The 19,955-nt window shown below is 52.3% G+C and overlaps 2 long non-coding RNA genes across 3 annotated transcripts; one reads left to right on the top strand and one right to left on the bottom strand.

Annotated features, from left to right (window-relative positions):
- Positions 1-6,333: 6,333 nt before the first annotated feature.
- Positions 6,334-11,429, bottom strand: LOC115285970. Of its 2 annotated transcripts, none has more exons than XR_003905781.1 (5): positions 11,290-11,429; positions 10,796-11,044; positions 9,853-10,102; positions 9,140-9,549; positions 6,334-6,773 (listed from the first exon to the last, which is right to left on the bottom strand). It is a non-coding gene; the product is annotated as an uncharacterized LOC115285970 (long non-coding RNA). The 2 variants fall into 2 exon arrangements; XR_003905782.1 differs by lacking the exon at positions 6,334-6,773 and adding an exon at positions 7,361-7,583.
- Positions 11,430-14,193: 2,764 nt separating this feature from the next.
- Positions 14,194-16,835, top strand: LOC115285971. The gene is made up of 2 exons (XR_003905783.1): positions 14,194-14,364; positions 16,070-16,835. It is a non-coding gene; the product is annotated as an uncharacterized LOC115285971 (long non-coding RNA).
- Positions 16,836-19,955: the final 3,120 nt, after the last annotated feature.

A 19,955-nucleotide genomic window follows, 5' to 3' on the forward strand; every position in this document is an offset into this window, starting at 1 on the left:
CACAAGGTCACGACCTGAGCCAAAGTCGGACGTGCCACCCAGGGGCCCCCACTCTATGATCAGAAACTGAGGAGGAGAGAGAGGGGAAAACACCCCTATTTCCTTCCCACAGACTCTATAGTCCTATGGTCCAGGGGGGTTAAACGATTGTCCCCCCAGCACAGGAGGTTTCAGAATTTGTGGCCAGTGTGACTCCAGTGCCAGACTCTTAACCACTCCCCACCTGGGGACCGCCACCCAGCTTTGAGGCAGTGATCCACGTTGACAAACTCATGCATCCCAACAAACTGTTTTCTGTTTTGACAGAAAAACAGGCTCAAGAGTAGGAAGGCTTCCCAAAGGACAATTTCTGCAGCGAACCCCCCTGCAATTTAGAGCTGGAAGTCCAGGTTCAAGTCCTAGCTCCACCCATACAAGCGAGGGACCTCACCTGAGTGCCTTCAGTTTCAGAGCCACGGGCCCCTCCCTGGGGCAGTCGGCACTCTGACCTGCATCCTGCACCAGCATCTTGGGCTGTTTTCCTAAGGATGGAGGGACACTGCTCCCCAGAGAGCAACCGTGACTCCCTTCCCACCTACCTTGAGGGATACACGGGGAGTCGATCGACACATCTTGTAAGATCTCAACCGTGTTGTGGGGGCAGGGCGCCCTCCTGCCACCAGAGCCTGGAGCCACAAAGCTGTGCCGCCCTCTCTCCTTCCAGCAGGAGCCCTGCTCACCCTGAAAACGCCATCAGCACACCCCTCCCAGGGCATTGGGGTAGAACTGGAATTTTTAATTTATTTTGAGAGAGAGAGAGAGAGGGAGGGAGGGAGAGAGAATCCCAAGCAGGCTTCAATGCAGGGCCCCATCCCAAGAACCATGAGATCATGACCTGAGCTGGACCAGATCAAGAGCCTGACGCTTAACCGACTGGGCCACCCAGGCGCCCCAGTGACTAATTGCCCATCTCAGCCCCTGAATACAAAACCCTGAGGTTTTTTGACTCCACTGAGAATTTGAAAAAGAAACTGAAATAGAGTATTTTTAGAAAACCTTTCAGCCTTGTCCTGAAAACACCTGCTAATCTTTAACCTCAGCCTACAGACGGCAGGGGCTGAGGACGCAGGGCTCCGGGAGGAGGGTGCCCGGGCCTAATGCTTCTCAGGAGCCGGGCTCAGGCGTCTCTGCAGATAACAGACGCGGCTCTGATCCACGCTCAGTAAAATCAACGCCCTTCCAAGCAGATGCTTCTGAGCACTGACCTCCTGGGGCCCAGAGCTGGGAGCCACAGAGGAACTTCCTTTTTCTTCCCAGAAAGGACTCGCTTGGTGTCCTTGAGCTGCTGGGGGGGCCTCTGTGGACACCCTTCCAGGGCAGGTTCTGAAGGCAGGGTGCAGCCCGACCCTGACTGGGGGTTGGAGCGGACTCAGCCCCTACGAATGACACGGACAGCCTTGGCCTCACAGCCTCAGGCTCCCTACCTCTACACCACGCACGCTTCAGTTCCTGCCCGTCCTTCCTCCTGCTCCCCCTCTACCTGCTTCTTGAAAGATTTCTCTTGGGGCGCCTGGGTGGCTCAGTTGGTTGAGCAACTGACTCCGGCTCAGGTCATGATCTCGTGGTTTGAGAGTTTGAGCCCCATGTTGAGCTCTGTGCTGACAGCTCAGAGCCTGGAGCCTGCTTCGGGTTCTGTGTCTCCCCCTCTCTCTGGCATTCCCAAGCTCATGCTCTGTCTCTCTGTCAATAATAAATAAATGTTAAATAAAGTAAAAGATCTCTTCTCTCTCAAAACATAAACAAATGTTAAAATTTTTAAAAATGGGAGGGCATCTGGGTGGCTCAGTCGGTTAGATGCCCAACTGTGACTCAAGTCATGATCTCATGGTTCGTGGGTTCAAGCCCCGTGTTGGGATATCTGACAGCTGGGAGTCTGGAGCCTGCTTCAGATGCTGTGTCTTCCTCTCTCTCTGCCCCTCTCCTCCTCCCAAAAATAAATAAACATTAAAAGAATATTTAAGGATTTCTCTGCAGCCTCTTCCTTGCTTGCTCCCTGTCGGGGTCCATCCACCTTCCTGCCCTTCGTTTATCCAGTCAACAAACATTTGAGCTCTCAGTGTGTGCCAGGCATTGGCAGAGGTGACCAGACATTGAACATTACATTTTAGTGGGCAAGGCAGATAGAAAGAAAACATATGGATCTGGAAAACTTCAGCCTCAAAAGCGAAATAAGTCGGGCAGAGAAGGATAGACACCATATGTTTGCATTCATAGGTCTAACAGGAGAGACCTGTCAGGGGAGAGGAAGGGGGAAAGAGAGCAGGGGAGAGTGAGGGACACAGATCAAGGGAGACTACTGAATACTGAAAATGAACCATGGACTGAGGCGGGAGGGGGAGGGAGGGAGGGGGTGATGGTCATGGGGGGGGCACTTGTGGGGAGAAGCACTGGGTGTTATATGGAAACCAATTGGACAATAAACTATTAAAAAAAAAAAAAGCTCTAAAGGCTTTCTGCAATTCTCTTCAAGGGGAGAAGCCAGCTCGGAATGTCAGGATCCCAGGACCCCCACCTCACTCAGCTCTGTGACCATGAGAAAGCCACCAAGCTTCAATGGGCCTCGGTTTCTCCATCTATAAAATGAACAAGGTTGGACCATGATCATGTCTCTGGATCAGCACTGTCCAGTAGGATTTTCTGTGATGACAGGCACGTCCTTTACCCAGGGGGGTTTAATTCCGCGGTCACCAGCCCCATAGGGATCCTGAACACTTAAGGGACTGAACTTTTCATTTTGTTTCCTTTTTATCAGTTTGAATTTGCATTGGGACATGTGGGTGGCAGCTACCTTGGGGGACAACGCAATCTTCTCTGCCCTAGCCTTCCATCTCAGATGCTCTGTAATTGTATGAAAGCATTAGTTGCAATCTCAATAATGTTACCTACAAATTCTCTCTGCGTTGATCCTCAGAATAAAGAGACGGTGAAGCGAAAACAATTCTGATTTTCAGATACATTGGTTTCTCCTTCCAAAGGCAAAGACCTCGTGCTCCTTCGTGAGGCCCCAGGGACAATCCTCATGTCGTCCTGTCCCGGTCTTTCCTACCCCACCTGGGTGTTCAGATCTGCTGGGGGAGATTTTTAGCAGCTCCATGAACCGGGTCCAACCTCATGCAAATTAAGCCAGAGTCTCAGGGCCCAGAGCTGCAGTGATTCTAATGGGCAGCCACTGTCTCGCCATGGCCCCGCTGACATATGGGGAATCTGAGGGCAAGAGGAGAGGGCAATCTGACAAGCTCACACAGCAGTTGTCTGAGAGCCTGAGCTGGACCCCTGGTCCCCCAGCCCCTGGGCCAGGCAGGCTTTGATGCAGGCTGGTGAGACCAGGAACCACGAGAGACCGTGGAGACTGCCTACCTCCTGACTCCTCCCGGTCTCCCAGCCCTGGCCCAGGCTGGGATTCCAGCCACCTGACACCTTTTAACTCCCCAGCTGGGGTGCATCCATCGGCCATGCAGATGCTCTCAAGGACGGGGTACAGCTGTGCCCCTTTCCCACTGGGGCATATCATTCAGACTGGGCCCCACAAATTTGAGAAAGCGATCTCTCCCCTCATCACATTGTAAAAAAAAGCAATTTTCTGCTCCGAAGGAAACAGATTTCACATATGAGGTCATTCCAGGCATGGGATGGGGAGACCCAGCATTACACAGCTTTGCCTGAAGGGAAGGGGGGGTGCGTCTGGGGGTCGGGGAGCAGTGTGTGCTGGGCCAAGGCCCCCTTCAGGCCAGGGGGAGCTCTGCTCAGCCTCCCCAAGCCCTGAGCAGGGACCTCTTTCTGGAAGCCCGTTGGTTGGGATGGGTGTTCCCACCCAGACACTTCTCCTTCCTGCTCAGGGCGTCCTCTGCCCTGGAGCCCTGTCTCCACTCTTGGCCACTCTCTGAACCCTGCCGTGTCCCTGCGGGTCCAGGAGCTGGCTTGCCCCCAGCCCATGTCTGGTGGGCCGAGATCATTTGTTTTGCTGATTTGTTTACTTCCAAAGTCAGCCTGGTCTGGTGACCCAGCCATGGCAGACCTGGGCTCCAAGCCCAGCCTCCCCACTTAATAGCTTATGTCACCTCCTAACAGAGCCCCAGCTTCTTCATCTATAAAATGGAGCTCACCGTCCGTGTGGCGTGGGGGATGGGGCTTGCTTAGGATAGTCCCACACACACCAGGAGGGCACCTCTCCCTCCCCCCACCTCTCGTCAACTGCCTACTTCCTCCTGACTGGCATCCAGGTCTCATTTTCTTTTGCTGTCCCTTGAGCGTTTCGCAGTGCCCGCTAAAGGGCTGAATGCAATGGACATTTGGCAAATAGCTGCTCAATGTGTTACAAGTAACCAGGACAGGATAGAGGGTTGCCTCCCTGCTTCTGCTCCAGGAATTAGAACTTAGAACTGCCTTCCTCTCACCCATAAACCTGACAAACAGACCATCTCTAGGCCATTTCCTCCACGATAAGCACACACGTGCACGCGCACTCTGCATCAAATGGATTCCCTTCAAACAATAGGAGGAAATGAGAGGAACTGGGAACACAGCCTGACTCTTGCAGAATTGTTCACAAGCGTTGCACCCAACAGGTTAGCGGTGTGACGCGGAGACCAGGAAGCTGATAGGCTCGACAGTGAGAAAAACAGGAAATGGTGTGGTGTGGCGGTGCTGGTGCTGGTGGCAGTGGTGGCGTCTGTGTGTGCGCGTGTGTGCGCATGTGCATGCGTGCGTGTGTGTGTGTGTGTGTGTGTGTGTGTGCGCGCGCACACTCCTGTTCCGCCTGTGGAATGTGCTCCACCCACACACAGATGCGTCTGGACCCAAAGCCACAGCAGCCTGGGGTGCTTTCTGAGCCCCAGAAGCTCTCTAGGCAGAGGGGCGCCCCCAAGGATGGGAGGGTGGGTCCAGGGAAGATGCAGGAGGCTAGGAGCTCTGCGGAAGGCGCGGAGCATCCAGGACCCAGCAACGCTCTCTCGGGAAGGCCGGTTTCTATTTCTCTCCTGGAGGAGCCTGGGTTTTCAGGTTTTTGATGAAAAAGGGGTTGGTTAGGAAAATAGAGTCCCAGGACACTCAATCCACCTGCACCCTAAGTCCTGCTCTACTAGTGCCTTGTTCAGAGCAAACCCCACGCAGGGAGCTCAGAGGAGGAGGTGACTTAAGGGTGAGCTGAATTCAGGTGCGGTTGGGAAGTCATTAGGACTCAGAGTTTGTCTGTCTGTCTCTCTCTCTGTCTCACTCTCTGGCTCTCTGGTGCTTGCTCTCTCCCCCACCCCACCCCCTGGTCTCTCCGCTCTCCCCTCTCTCTTTTCTCTCCTATTTGATCTTCCAGAAGGGTATGCGACCTTGCAGTGTTAGTGTCCACCACACACTGACTGGCCTCTAGGTGGCTCGGTCCAGCACTCCATGTCATGACTGTCTATAAAGTGCTGTCGTTTGTTTGCTGGGCACCGGGAGGCGAGGGGACGCAGGATGAGCAAGGTCGACCGACCCTCGTGGGCCTACCCGGTCATTCCATTTCTCTAGGGAAAGAATTCGATGGGTTGCTGGTCTTGGATTACTGTCCTCTGATCCAATCAGCTACAGCGAGAAGAGTCACATGACGCCAAAATGACTAAGCTTGAACCTGCAGTAGAGCTGTGAGTGGCCAGATCCAGCCTGCTACCTGTCTCGTAAATAAGGGTTTATTGGAGCGTGGCCATATTTATTTGTTTACAAATGGTCTGTGGCTGCTTTCACACCGAGCTGGCAAAGGGAGTAGTTGTGACACAGATTACATGGCCTACACAACCTGCGGTATTTACTATCTAGAACTTCACGGAGCAAGTTGGCTGAGCCCTGAGCTAGGACAGTGGATGTCAAACACCAGCGCGTGCCACCAAGTCCTGTGTAAATGTGCGGAATTCTGTAGTGAGATTATGCCGTCCCTCACATCCTGCCAGTCCTTCGAGAGTCGGCAGGGCCACCTGGATAACATTGTTGGAGGTTCTAGATATCATTTTCCATGGTGCCAAACTTCCAGGCCATTTGCAGAGGCACATGGAGCTGATCTGTCCAGGTCCTGGCACCTGGGGATGTGACCTCCACTGAGCTGGTCCCCTCGAAGGGAGGGATAGCATGCTCAGCATCATGACCCATAGCTCAGTCATCCTTGACACAGCTTTCTGAGGTTGGTACTGTGGTTGGCCTATGTTACCAAAACCAAGGCTTGAGGGAAGGGACCCACAGCTTAATAAAAGTTGGAACTGGGTTAGAATCTGGGTCTGCAGATCCTTTCTCCCGGAGCTAATGAGCAAAAAATCACATATGTAAGACATCCACTCAGTGAACATTTGAGGGCATCATCTTTGCAAAGCAGTGTGCTGGGTGCTTTGGGGACAGAAAGAATCAGGAATGCAGCGTGGCACTTGCTGCAAGGGGCATGGCATTGGCAGGTGGGGGGACACCGATGCAGAGGAAACTAGCGGCGGAATGAAATGAGCTCTACAGAGGTTTGTCCTGATGACAGTGGGGACGAAAGGGACAACCATCCAGAAACTCTGCCGCCAGAAAGAATCTCGGCAATTTTACCCACCGTGGCTGACAGTGCCACCGATTGCTGGACCCGGGTCCTCGGCTTCCTGCGGACTGCAATCCCCAGGCCACCTTGAAGAAGGTGGGGCCACATGGCCGCTGTGACTGCATCCTGTCAGAGGGGTCCACCCTCCACTGATCCTCCATGCTCTGCTCCTTCCAGCTCACCAGGATGGAGACCCCCACTCCTGTCAGACCAAAGAGGATGGTGACAATGACAGGCACAAGATAGGAGGCAGGATGGCTGAGTCACCACTCGAGGACTGCTGCAGGTGCATATGTCTGGATGGTTACGTGACCAAGAACAAACTACGATCATGCTGACCCAGTGAGATTTGGGGGAGATGTTTGTTACAGGAGCAAAAATAGTCTAAACAGCTCGCTCCCAACCTCACAGCTAAAATCTCATGTAGAGCGTATTTGACATCCAGGTCCTGGGTTCCACTTCGGGTGTTCCGAGGTAGTAGATCTGGAATGTGGCCTGGGCACACACGCCAGGAAAAAGCATTCGGTGGTTCTAATGCAGACTCGGGTTAAGATCTACTGGTGGCTAGGGGCGCCTGGGTGACTCAGTCTGTTGAGCGTCTGACTTTGGTTCAGGTCATGATCTCATGGTTCGTGAGTTCAAGCCCCCCATGGGGCTCACTGCTGTCAGTGCAAAGCCAGATTTAGATCCTCTGCCCTCCTCTCTCTCTGCCCCGCCCCCACTCACTCTCTCCCTCTCAAAAATAAATAAACTTTAAAAAAAAAAGAGCCACTGGTGTCTTGAGAGACTCCCGCATCTTGCAGATTCTGCAGAAAATGAAAACCAGTGAGGTCATCGTACGAGTTGCATAGCTGGTCAGGGCAGAGTCGGGACGGAAAATTCAGGCTCCTGATGCTGAATTGATTCTATGACAGATCGACAAGTTCCTTGTCACGTTCTTAAGCCTCAATGCCACTGTTGGGACTGTGCCAAGGAGATGTCTCTTTGCTGGTAGGGTTTAAATGCAACCAAGCTGTGTACAAATATTGAGAAAACTGTTATCTGACTTGGGGGAGGAGTCAAAACAGTGTGTTCATTTGCTTTGGCCTCCCCCCCCCCAGGGGCCCTCACCCCACCTCTGAGGTCAGCAGCGTCCCCTTCTCTTCGAACCCCGCAGCCACCTCCCCGCAGGGCAGCAGCTGGGCACCAGCTGAGCAGCCACACGCGCATGCACACGCACACGCACACACACACCACAATCACACCATATGCGCACCTCATATCTCCCCCACACCACACACACATCACACACAACACACACACCAGCTGCACACCTCACCCTGTACACACACATCACGCGCACACACCATCTGCATGCTTCACACACACAACACGCATCTACACACACCATACGCATACTTCTCAGACCACACACCCATACACACTTCACACGTTTCATGCACACCCCACATGCTTCACACACCAACACGTACCACATCACACCTCACATACTTCACACTCTCCACGTGCACCACAGCACCCTGCAGTCACACTCACCCAGCACTCTTCAAGAATGTGCGTGAAATCAAATCAAATATCCTAGGTCGATGATATTTGTCCCCAAGACGAGATTTTTAAAATTTCAGCCACTTTGGCCAAAAGCCTTGATACGGTTTTTATGTGCTGCTTGGATTCTCACGTAGCGATAACTACAGCTTTCTTGATTTAAGGTCATCGTTATGAGCCCAGGTCCATACGGAGACGTCCGCTCCATCTCATGTGTCAGGGGGTCCTGTGGGCTCTTTGTCCCCCTCCCCCCAGCACGGGCCTCTCTGAGTCCCTCTCTCAGGCTTTCCTGGTTGCCTGGTGGCCCCGCCCCCTCTGGGGGCCCCGCCCCCGACGGCAGACCGGCTCCTGCACCCTGGCCACAGGAGGAGCAGTTGTTGAGGGAAGAGCCACAGAGCAAAGCCCTTGGCTGGCCTGACGCCACTCGACCTGTGAACTCTGGTCCCAAGTCTGTTCTAGCCCCAGGTTTGCCGCAAGTCTGACTTCTGGATGGTGGAGCATGAGAACATTTACGTGTCACACGCTAGCTCACCCTTGCACTACACTAGCTTCACCCAGTTCTAAACTCACCTCCCTGCCTGGACACTAACTCAACCTGGTTGCACATTAACTCCCCTCGATGGAGACCAGTCCTGGTTGAACCCTAATAATGCACTTTGTGTGACGTGCATCTTTGCTTAAGGGATCTCTGTCTCCCAAACCAGCTGTGACCCATGGGGAGTGAGTGCGCCCCAGCCATCTGCTGGTTGCCCTAACCCTTCTCCCCTCCCCCCCTCCACACCCCTGGCTCAGCACACAGTGGGTCCTGGCACACAGTAGGTGCTCCCTAATGCTCAGGATCATTGATCTCCGTTCCAGCCCAGGGCGCACATTGTCAGATTTTATGTTAACATTTCTGCAAACATGATCCTAGCTGCAAGTCAGGAGACAGTTAAGGAGCAGCAGCCCCTCTGGGAACATTATCCTCGATGAAGAGATTTAGATTCATTAGATTTCAGCATTTACAGAAAAAAAAAATTTTACCTGCGGGCTCTGAAGAAAATTCCATTCCATATTTTAAAGTCACAGCCTAGATTTTTAATTTCCTAATGGATTTATAACAGGAGAAAAATTACCCCTTAATATATGGTCTTCTTGCCAGGTACCAAATCTCTTCCCATTTTGAGTTTGGCTGTGTGACTTCCTAACTACAGAGCCTTGGAGCTGAGCACATTCACAGAAAGCCTCTTCCTCGGGGGTGAGTTCATCAGGCAAGGCCCTCCCACCCCAGCCTCCTGCCGAGGTCGGTGAGGGGGCCTCATCAGTCACCCAAGGGCTCTGGGTTTGTCACCCATCTGGGCTGAGAGCCTCCAGAAGGAGCCTAAGAGAAGCCCTGTTCACCTTCAGGTGGAGGATTTGGAAGCTGAGGTCCAGAGGCAGCCTCGGGGGGTGACCTGGAGGCAGAGCCCAGACCTACTTCAGAGCTCTAACCCCATCACCCGTTCATCCATCCAGGGCCGTCCACACAGGGCAGGTCCAGCAGAAGACGGGGCACACTTCCATGGGCACACACCTGCCATACCCTGGAATGGCCATCTGCCCCAATGCCCTCAGCCCCTGTGTGACCCACGGAAGATTCCCAGACAGACAGTCCCCCTCCCCGCCTCTCCTTCTTCTAGCACTGACCGGCCATCAGCCCACACCGCCATCTTGTTCTCCTCCCTATTCGGCCCTAGCTGCCATTCTTCTCCCCTCACCTGGCAGGGCTCCGGTGCCTGGGAGTTGGCTGAGGCCTTGGCCAGATATGGTTTGGGGCACTCGTGGGCTCCCTGACTTCAGGATGCCAGGCTGTACGCTGGTTTCGTGAAGGGCCAGGAGGTAACCCCTGCAGGGCCCGCCTCAGCACCACAGGGGCAGGCTCCTCCTCTGAGCTGGGTGCTCTGTTGCTGGGCTCTGTCCCTTCCTCCAGCAAGGTGCAGAGGGCCAGGCCAGACAGGAGAGGAAGGGCTGCAGAGGCGCAGGAAGGGAGCAGTGGGCTGGCTCCAAGAGCCTGGTGGGGCCAGCACAGATGAGGCTCCAGCCAAGGAGGCCCTGAGGGCAGCCCCCAGGCCACACTGACTCCGTGCACAGTCCCAGGGGACAATGTAAAAGGTTTCTGGAGGTTTTAGGCAAGAGGGTGACTAGTTCAGATGGTCCCCAGGACCATGTAGTGATATTTCTTCAGGGGGACCCTAGTCCTTTATCCAGATGCAGCCCTCCTGGGCTCGTCCCCTGCCACCATGTTCCCCTCCCAGGACAGAACCAAGATGGCGCCAGGCTTCCCAAAGCCCCATCGTGTGGCCTCCGTGGCCAGGCAATAAGACAGCCAGCCTTGCCCACCCTGTGAGCCCCGTGGGGCTTGTCACCGCTGGTGACAAGACTGAGGACAGTGTCCCCAGGCTGTAGCCAGAGGCTCCTACAGCGCATGTCAGGGGCAAGGAAGGCCTTGGGACCCGAGGACCCGGGAGGGGGGCGGGCCCAGCCCTGCAACCCACCACCCAGTGACTGGGCCTTGGTTTTCTCTTCTGGGGAAGGAGACGGCAAAGCAAGCCTCACGGGGGGCTGAAGAGGCTGGAGGGGCAGCAGCAGGCTGCGCCCAAGTGGGCCCTGCCACCCCACCGCCCCCAGGCACTTGTCACAGTGCAGGTGCTCAGCTCTTACCTCCTCAGCTATCACTTGAAGATGAAAACCACACCCAGAAAATTTCTAAACACTGAGTGTGTACAACTGAGGCCAGACCCCAGGGTGGACAGAAAGCACATCAACATTCTGACGCAGGCCTAGAGAGCTGGTTCGGGCCCTTTCTCCTCCGCTTGGGGGTGGGGGCCTTGAGGGTGGGCGTGGGGGTCAGGACTGAGCTCCCCAGCTTCCCGGAGCACAGCTGGGCCAGGAGAGGTGACTCAGAAAGACCTGGAACCCCACCCAGAGAAGACAGAATCAGCGCATATCTGCCCAGGAAAAGTCTGAGACTGGGCAGGGGGGGAGGGAGGGCGGTGTCCCACCTCTCCTATTGCCCGAATAGGGCAGCGCAGACCAGAGAGGGAAAAATGCTTGGCAAATCTGGAGTCTGCCTCTTGCAGAGCGTACTTGGTCCCCTCTCCTGGGGCCTGCCCCATCACGTCCCCCTGTCGTCTCCCCTCCCGGCTGCCGCCAACCTGTCTGCTTCCTTCCTTCCTCTCTCTTCTGCTCCCTCTTTCCTTCTCCAAGCCCTCAAGGCAGGCTCCGGGGGTGTGGTAGGGAGTGGGGAACAGGAGACAAGGCCTGGGTAGGGGGGCTCCACTGCACTTAGCAGTTTGACTAGAGCAACAGGCATTCAGGTCCCTGGGTCTGTGATGTCACAAAAGCGGGAGGAGCAAGTGTTTTCTCCGCCCCTCCCCCCACCAGCCAGGGCTCTCCTCAAGCAGCCCTTCTGTGCGCCCCCTCTATTCCACAATATTTTCCCTTCCGTGCACCCACTGTGCAACCTTGAGGGGGGCGGGTCACATTCCCCTTCTGTGCATCCTCATCTGCAAACTGACAGCTGGGGGCAGACACCCCATGGCTTTTCCGACACAAACCTCTTACGCATCCAAGCCCCGGTCCCGCACGCACAAGCAGGGGCCACGGCAAAACCTGCAAAAACCGCTCTCCCCCCGCCCCGCCCCTCCCGCAGTCTCCCGTTAACCAGCCCCGCCATGCACCGGTGTCCCGACAATTATTTTTTTCCCTTTTGACCTTCAACCGCTCAAATGATTTCTTTTTCACTCTGAGTCACCCCCGAGGGGAGGCACAGCCTAGGTGGGGCGAAGCCGGGAGGGACAGCCCATCCCCCCTTCCCCGGGGATTGGGGTCCAGCACTCAGGGCCGAGCTGACTGCAGGGCCTCGCTCGCTGGCACCATGTATAATTGACGAGCAGCCTCCTCCCCGCCCTCCGGCTGTGATGTTAAAAGCTTCCTGGGAAGCGCTGCTACGCTCTCCAAGTGGGGTAATTAATGCTCTACAGGGGTTTCCAGCTCTGCCTCGGGTCGCAACTTTGACTCCCTGCAACTCCTCCCTAGATGTTTCCAGAAGCACCCAAGCCTTTAGTGTCTGTCAGCTCGAAGGAGTCCCATCCCCACTTGCACCTGCTCCTTTTGTTATTTAAGGAAGAGGCCCACGTGGCTGGGGTCCAGGCTCTGTGCCAGGGCATACAAGTGTGCGAGACAGCCACCGCCAGGCAGCCCACCCGGCTTGCTCATGGGCCCGGCCTCCATGGCAGAGTGCCGCCGCCATTCCTCAGCCTCTGCTCTCTGTTTATGAACAGCTCTTCCTGCTGTCTAAGGGAGAGCCTGTTGGGAACAAAATCCCAACTGCATAGAACAGATTTTGCTTCACTTTCCTGGGAGCCTGGTCCCAGGGCAGAGGAGCGGCAGGCTGGTATGGTGCCTGAGCTCCGCCCGCCAGGCAGACGCTGACCCAGTACTGTTCCCAGCTCACGGGAGCTTTGAGAAGCAGGTTGTCTGCCGCTCTGCGGTTAGAGGTGTGCAAGTTGAGCCCGGATTGGCTAGGAACCGTGCATAGTCACACACACACACACACACCACACACCACGTGCACACCCACCACATGCACGCACACACACGTCATGAAGACCAGGATCCAGACTCGGGTCCTCCAGAATGCCGCTCTCTTCCTTCTGCCCCAACAGTCACCAGATCACTGCGACATCCCATCCCGTGCGGTGCCTCCTCTCCCTCCAGGACCCTTGTGAGAACATGACAGGTCCCTCTTCACGTGCTGCGGAGAAGCTGGGAGGCATTGCGTCTTCCCTGGAAGTAGAGGAAGGGGAGAGGGGGCGCCTGGGGGGCTCAGTCGGTTGAGTGTCCGACTCTGACTCAGGTCATGATCTCACGGTTCGTGGGTTCAAGCCCCGTGTCGGGCTCTGTGCTGACAGCTCAGAGCCTGGAGCTGCTCCAGATTCTGTGTCTCCCTCTCTCTCTGCCCCTCCCCTACTTGTGCTCTGTCTCTCTGTGTTCTCAAAAATGAATAAATGTTTTTTAAAAAATTTTAAAAGGAGGATGGGGAAAGGACACTCGATAGCCTCTTGCACACACACGTGCATGCACACACGCACACACACACACACACAGTGGGCCTGGGTTGGAGATGAGCCAGAGTCTCAGAACTCTACACTAGCCTGCGGGGTCAGAAGGACATTTAAAGGGACTTTAACTCTACTACACAAGAGGGTGCTTTGTCTGGGCTGGCTGGGGGGCTGTGCAGAAAGACCCTAAGGGATGCCAAGTCCCCAGTGAGGGTTCCTGCCACTCCGGACAGTTGTCAGGACTGAGTGAAGACCTGGAATACTGAGCAGGGAAACTGAGGCAGCCACCCAGTTTTGTGACTGTGTTTGGCTACCCAGGGCTCATGGCCAACATATCAGACATCAACATCAACACACGGCCGGCCGGGTCTCCCGGTGGGTGGCGGTGGCGGAGAGAGCCCAGTGGGGTGGGATGGGGGCGGGGTGAGCAAGTAGAAAGGGCCTCTTCCTTTTATCCTTCCTCTCTGTTGGCTTTCTGGGTTCTCTTTCTCTCCTCTCTCAACTTCCCCTGTGCTCCCTGGATTTAGAGTCACAGCCCAAAATGCACTATGTAGTTTAGTCCCTGGAGGTCTGAAATGAACCCGGAATACAGGAAATAATGAGGGGTGATGGGGCTGGGAGTCTTGAGCAACGCCATGACAGGCTGAAGAAGGAAACAAAAAGGCACAAAGAATTAAATAAGGAAAAAAGTCTTTTGAAAGAACATCACTGTGAAGCGTCTTGGGCTTTCCTCGCAGACCCTCGGGCAGAAGCCATTCCCATCCTTTTTCTGCTGTCACTTCAACGAATCTCCCCAGAGTCACTGGTATTTCTGGTTAGCCTCAGGCTGGCACTCGGAGCTTCCTAGATATTAAACTTTAACATGGGCACATGCACTTTTCTGAAAGCAAGAACAAGCTAAAATAGAGAATTCACAATCCAGCTGTCCTGTGATCATTTTCCCTGCCTGTGGTTCAAGGGTTTGACGTTTTCATTCACACACTGCGCAAATGTTTGTGGAGCACCCACTGGGCTCCTGGCTTGGTTTTGAAGTCAATGGCTCCATTTAAACCTGGTTGAGATTTTTTTTTTACATTTTTTTAACATTTGTATACTTCCCCAAACCGCTAGTCCGCTTAATCCCACAGACTGCCTTCTCAGAAGAAGAAACGAAAGCATTGCTCTGAGGTGAGTCACCTGGGAAGGAGCCGGTGGGGCTGCGGTCACCTGCAGTGGTAGATGTCAGAATCCAGGGCTGGGGACAGGGGCTGCGTGTCTGGAGCGCAATCTGGTGACCCCACAGCGCACACAGACTGTGGCATCAGACCGGCCCGGGGCTGGGGAGCAGGGGGTCCCAGGGAGGGCCTGGCTTCTAGGGCAGGTGGACGTGAGTGGGTTACCCTCCAGAAGCTGTATGGAGAGAGACCTCTCCCCACCCCCCCACACCCCCACTCTACCTCTCCCAGTCACAGGTAAAGGCAAGGTCTGAGGTGGACACTTAGTGGGTTTTGCCTTCGCCCAGAAGGTCAAGAGCTCACCAGGGATCACTTCTGTTCTAATGTTTTTAAGTTTCCTTATTTATGTTGAGACAGAGACAGTGCAAGTGGAAGAGGGGTAGAGAGAGAGAATTTCAAGCAGGTTCCGTGCTGTCAGTTCAGAGCCTGACACAGGCTTGAACTCACAAAGCTGCAAGATCGTGACCAGAGCCAAAACCAAGAGTCAATTGCTTAACCAACGGAGCCACCCTGGCGCCCCTATCATCATTCTGTAAATCGATGGCTGTAAAAAAAAATATATTCTACATCAGGGTTTTAAAAGCAAAATAAGAAGGTACATAGGTGACCATGCATTTTTGTGCAAAGTAAAGCAAGATGGCAGACACCACTTGAGGAGAACTCACGAAGGGGGCACGGGAGCACGGGAAGGACCTAACCCGGGAGTCAGGGGCCTGGCCTCTCCCCTTCACTCTGTTTCCAACTAACCGAATAAACTTGAGACCTCATTCCACTGTTAGGCTTTTCTCCTGCATTCCCTTTCATGTGAGTTCAAAGCCATTTGCTGTGCCCCTTACTGTTTTGGCTGGTGTAGACAGCAGCTCCAGATGTGGCCAAGACCCAGCCCCTGCCCTCTGGTGGCCCTAAGGGAAGAGAAAATCCCAACTGCATAGAACAGATTTTGCTTCACCTTCCTGTGTAAGGTCTTTTTTATAAAGCTATTTAAGGAGAAAAAACTCTGGGGGTGCCCCAGTAGCTCAGTTGGTTGAGCATCCAACTTCAGGTCAGGTCATGATCTCATGGTCCATGAGTTTGAGCCCTGCGTCAGGCTCTGGGCTGAGGGCTCGGAGCCTTGAGCCTGCTTCAGATTCTGCGTCTCCATCTCTCTGGGCCCCTCTTCTGTTCAAACACACTCTTCTTGCATGCACTCAAAAATAAAATAAACATTTAAGAATTTTTAAATAAAAAAAATAGTAGTTGGAGATTCTGGGGCACCCCCAAGTGGCTCAGTCGATTAAGCATCTGACTCTTGGTTTCAACTCAGGTCATGGTCTCACGGCACATTCACAAGTTCAAGCCCGGTATCTGGCTCTGCACTGACAACATTCTCTCTCTCTTTCTCTCTCTCTCACACACACACAAGGTAAATAAATACACTTTTAAAAAGATACTAGTTGGAATTTCATCTTAATTTTTGCTTTAGTAGAGGAGGGTTCTGATATTCTCAATATGTATAAGATCTACCAAATAGCACCTGGAAGAAATTAGCAGGTTCTAAGTTCTCGGAAACCCATGCTCACAGAAGTGTGAGTAAATATTGAAGCAAGATGGTGTTATTATTTGTGTATTTTTAAAGCTTGTTTTCCTAATTCCTCCAAATGTCTGCTTCCCTCACTAAGCATTAGCCCAATGATACAGATGTCCAGGCACATAAACACATTTCTGACCCGGCTGCGGACGGCCACGTGAAGCAACTTGGACACGGCCACAAAACAAGGAAACTCGGAGCTGCCCTGTTAATTCCAGTCACCGTCATGGCTTTGATGGCACGTCTCAGAGGAGGGACTTTTTTTGCCCCTCAGAGTGCAAATCAACCCGTTAGTCCCACCAAGCTTCCTGAGACGAGGGAGCTTGTGCTTAAGGGATTAAATGGCCGCTACTGGATGGCCCCCGGGGACATCCCGGTGACTTAGAACGTGCAGGCTTGGATGTCCAGGCAACGTCTGTGGTGCCATCTTCCCAACAGGGCTGGCTTGTGTCTTGTCCTCAGCAAGGGGCCCGGCCGATGGACCCCGTGTGCTCACCTTCCAGTGGTGTGGTCACAGCCCACATCCATCTCCCAGACCCCGGGGCCGAGGAGGACCAGCTCTGACACCGCACCCGCCCTCCCCTTCCACGGGGCCTGGCGTACCGCGGCTGCGCGACACCGGCTGTGGGGAGGCACAGTCCCCGGCTCGCTGCCACCCCACGCGCCAGCCTTGTGCTGGGGCTGCTTGGGGCCTCTTGTCTGTCGTGAATGGGTTAACCTCAGTCCGTCCCCCTTCTGGACTGTGACACCTCGAGGGAGGTCCCCCTCCCAATGTGTAACCCGGTCCAGGCACAATTTGTATTTGTCAAACCAATGGTAACTACCTCCTTTATAAACAGATTCTTGCAGCTGGTTAATATCGGTTTTTAAATGCTTTTCCCGGCTTCCCCTGACGTCCCGTACCCAACAGTCCAACCCACGTGCGTTGGGCATCCACAACACAGGCCCTGTGGTAGGTCGGGGATACCCACACGAATAATCCACATCTTCCCTCGAGGAGCTCATAGTCTCGTGGAAAAGACAGGAAAATGCCAGGTCATTTCAGGATCACACTCTACACAACTGCCTGCCTCACCCCATCGGGTCCCAGCTCCGAGGCCACTGTCTCCAGGAGTCTGCCCCCAGCACCCCATTCAATACAGGCTTCCCCAACTCTGTCTATCAAAGTGCCTGCTGATCTCTTTCATCGGTAGCTTTAATTCTGATTTGATTTTTACTTATTTATTACTTGTCTCCCACTAAAATATAAACACAAAAGCAAGAACCTTGTCTCTTTGGTCCTCTACTCTAATCCCCGTGCCTAGCACCCACACACACATCTCTCTTATATGAAGGGATGTACACAATGACATTTCTAACCGTGTATGACAACTTGTGGCCCTTCCTGCATCAGTGTCCTTCCGTTTTGGGTTTTTCTCTCTAGAATATCATGTAACTCATTCATTTATTTTGTTAATCGCCTGCCCATCCCCACCAGAATGTACATTTTGTGCAAACAAGGATTCCTGCCTGTCGTGTGCACTGTTGTTTCCCTAGCACATAGAACAGAGTACACAGCACACGCTCAACAAATAGTTTTTGAATGAAGGGATGTCAGTGCTGTGTAGGAGTTCACGGGAGAACAATTTAATCCACGAATGCAAGGGGTGGTCACAGAAAGCTTTCCGCAAAATATGGCCTCTGAGCTCCGTCTTAAGTCCCCAGGAATTAACTCACCGAAAGTGATCCGAGAACAAATAGAAAATCTGAGTAGTTCTACGACCACTAAATAAAGTGGCTTAATACTTACTTAAACACCATCTGTGAGGCCCGGATTGTTTTACAGGAGGCTTCTACCACCTTCCTAATTCCAATCTTATATACACTCTTCTAGAGAATAGAAAAAGAGAACCCATCTTGCGAGGTGACTATACCCTCAATAAGAAAAGCAGGGAAGGGAAGTATGGGAAGGAAAGTCACTGGCTAACGTTGTTCTCAAGTTTCGTGCAAAGGTCCCAATGGGATATTGGCGATCCAAATCGGCCAATGACTATAAAATAACAGTGCATACTCATCAAGTTGGGTCTATCGTAGGAATGTGAAGATGGCTTCCTGGCGAGCAGTTGATAATTTCACTATATTAAGACATAAAGAAAAATTATATTGGCACCTCATGAACTGCAGAAAAGGGCATCAAATAAAATTGAACATTTATGATGAAAGTGTTAGCTATCAAGAAAAAGAGAGCAATTTATTTAACTTAATAGAAAGAATAAATTAAAAATCTATATAAGCATCACCTTTGATGGTAAAGCATTTAAAAGCACTCCCTTTAAAATGATGAATAAGGCAAGGATGCCGACAATCACTGCTTTTACTCAACTGGAAAAGTTGGCATAAAGTAAGGAACAGGTTGACTGATAAATGGCGCTGTGGAAATTCGTTCTCCAGACAGAAAGACATTTGACGCTTGCCTCAGAGTATATGGAGGAAAAAAGACATAAGCATAAACACCAGGAGAAAAAATATAATAATTTGACAAAATTTAAAACACTCCCACGAATCCAAGATCCCATAAGCAGAAAAAGGCAAGCCACAAATAGGGAAAAGATATTAGCAATATATATAACCCAAAACAGATTCTTACCCAAAATATATTTTTGATTTTTTTTCTAATCATTTGAAAAATGATTCGAAGCCTAAAAGAAATATGAGCAAAAGTTACCCAGATATTTCACACAATGGGAAACACGACAGTCCACTCATAATCAGGGAATCCAAAATCCAAATCCCAAGAATAACAAGATTCCATCTCGTTGTCCCCATATCTTTTAAATGTGTTGTTGGAAAGTTGGGGCAGCCATGTAGTCAAGGCACTCTTCTTTATGTGCCACCAGTGAACCATCTAAGACTCTAAATTATTTGACAACACCTAGTAAAATTGAAAATTTTACTTGCCCTATGAATTTTAATTCCATTTCTGTATGATCATGAGACCGCTGAAGAGCTCTTGCCCATACACACAAGGAGATATGTTGATAGTGTTCACGGTAGTAAGGTTTGTGAGAGAAGACAAAGAGAAAGAAAGGGAGAGAGGAAGGGAGGAAAAGAAGGAAGAAAGGGAGAGAGGGAAGGAAGAAGAGACATTGGAAGCCACTGAGTGCCCTCAACAAGAGAACCTACATAAACACACACACACATTCACATACACTGAAGTATCGGACCGTACGGAAAATGATTGACTAAGGCTACAGTATGGAACATCTCCAAAAACACGATATTAGGCAAAAGTTGTGAGTTGTTGGAGAGTACATAGAGTATGATATCATTTATGTAAGGGGTTTTTTTATTTGTTTTTTTGAATTCCAGTCAGTTAACAGAGAGTATAGTATTGGTTTCAGGAGTAGAGTTATATGAGGTTTTAAAACATTCTCACCAACAGTGCAGGTTGCTTAGGGAAGCACACACACATAAACATACAGATCTTTAAAGACGTTATAAAACACTGAATTCAAAATGGTGGCTCCCTGGGGGAAGGGGGGAAGAGATGTGGGATTGGGAAGTACAGAGAGGTTTGAGTGTATTGGGACGCTCTTTCTTGAGCTCAGTAGGACGAAACATCTCTTAGATACCAAATATTTTATTTCAAAATTGAGTGGGGGGAGGGGGAGAGGAAGGTAGGAGTTAGAGTCATAAGAAGAAGAAAAGAAAGAGTACTCTAGGCGGGAGGAAGAGCAAGAGCAGAGATATGGAGGGGTAGCTGGGCAGGTGCGGTGGTGGAACCATAAGGAAAGTCGTGTTTAAAGCCCATGTTGAGAGGGGATGGTTCAAGTCTACTGAGGGGCGTGGTCAAGGGGCAGACCCTGCAGTAATCTTGAGTGTGTGCAAAGGAACCATGAAATTGCCCTGCAAGCAATGGGGATTTATTCAAGGGCATCAGGAGTATGAGTGATTCAGCCCTCTAAGCAATTGGGACAGGCCATTCTCACGATGGGACG

Source organism: Suricata suricatta, chromosome 2 (assembly GCF_006229205.1).
Source record: "Suricata suricatta isolate VVHF042 chromosome 2, meerkat_22Aug2017_6uvM2_HiC, whole genome shotgun sequence".
In the NCBI taxonomy this organism is placed as follows: Eukaryota; Metazoa; Chordata; class Mammalia; order Carnivora; family Herpestidae; genus Suricata; species Suricata suricatta.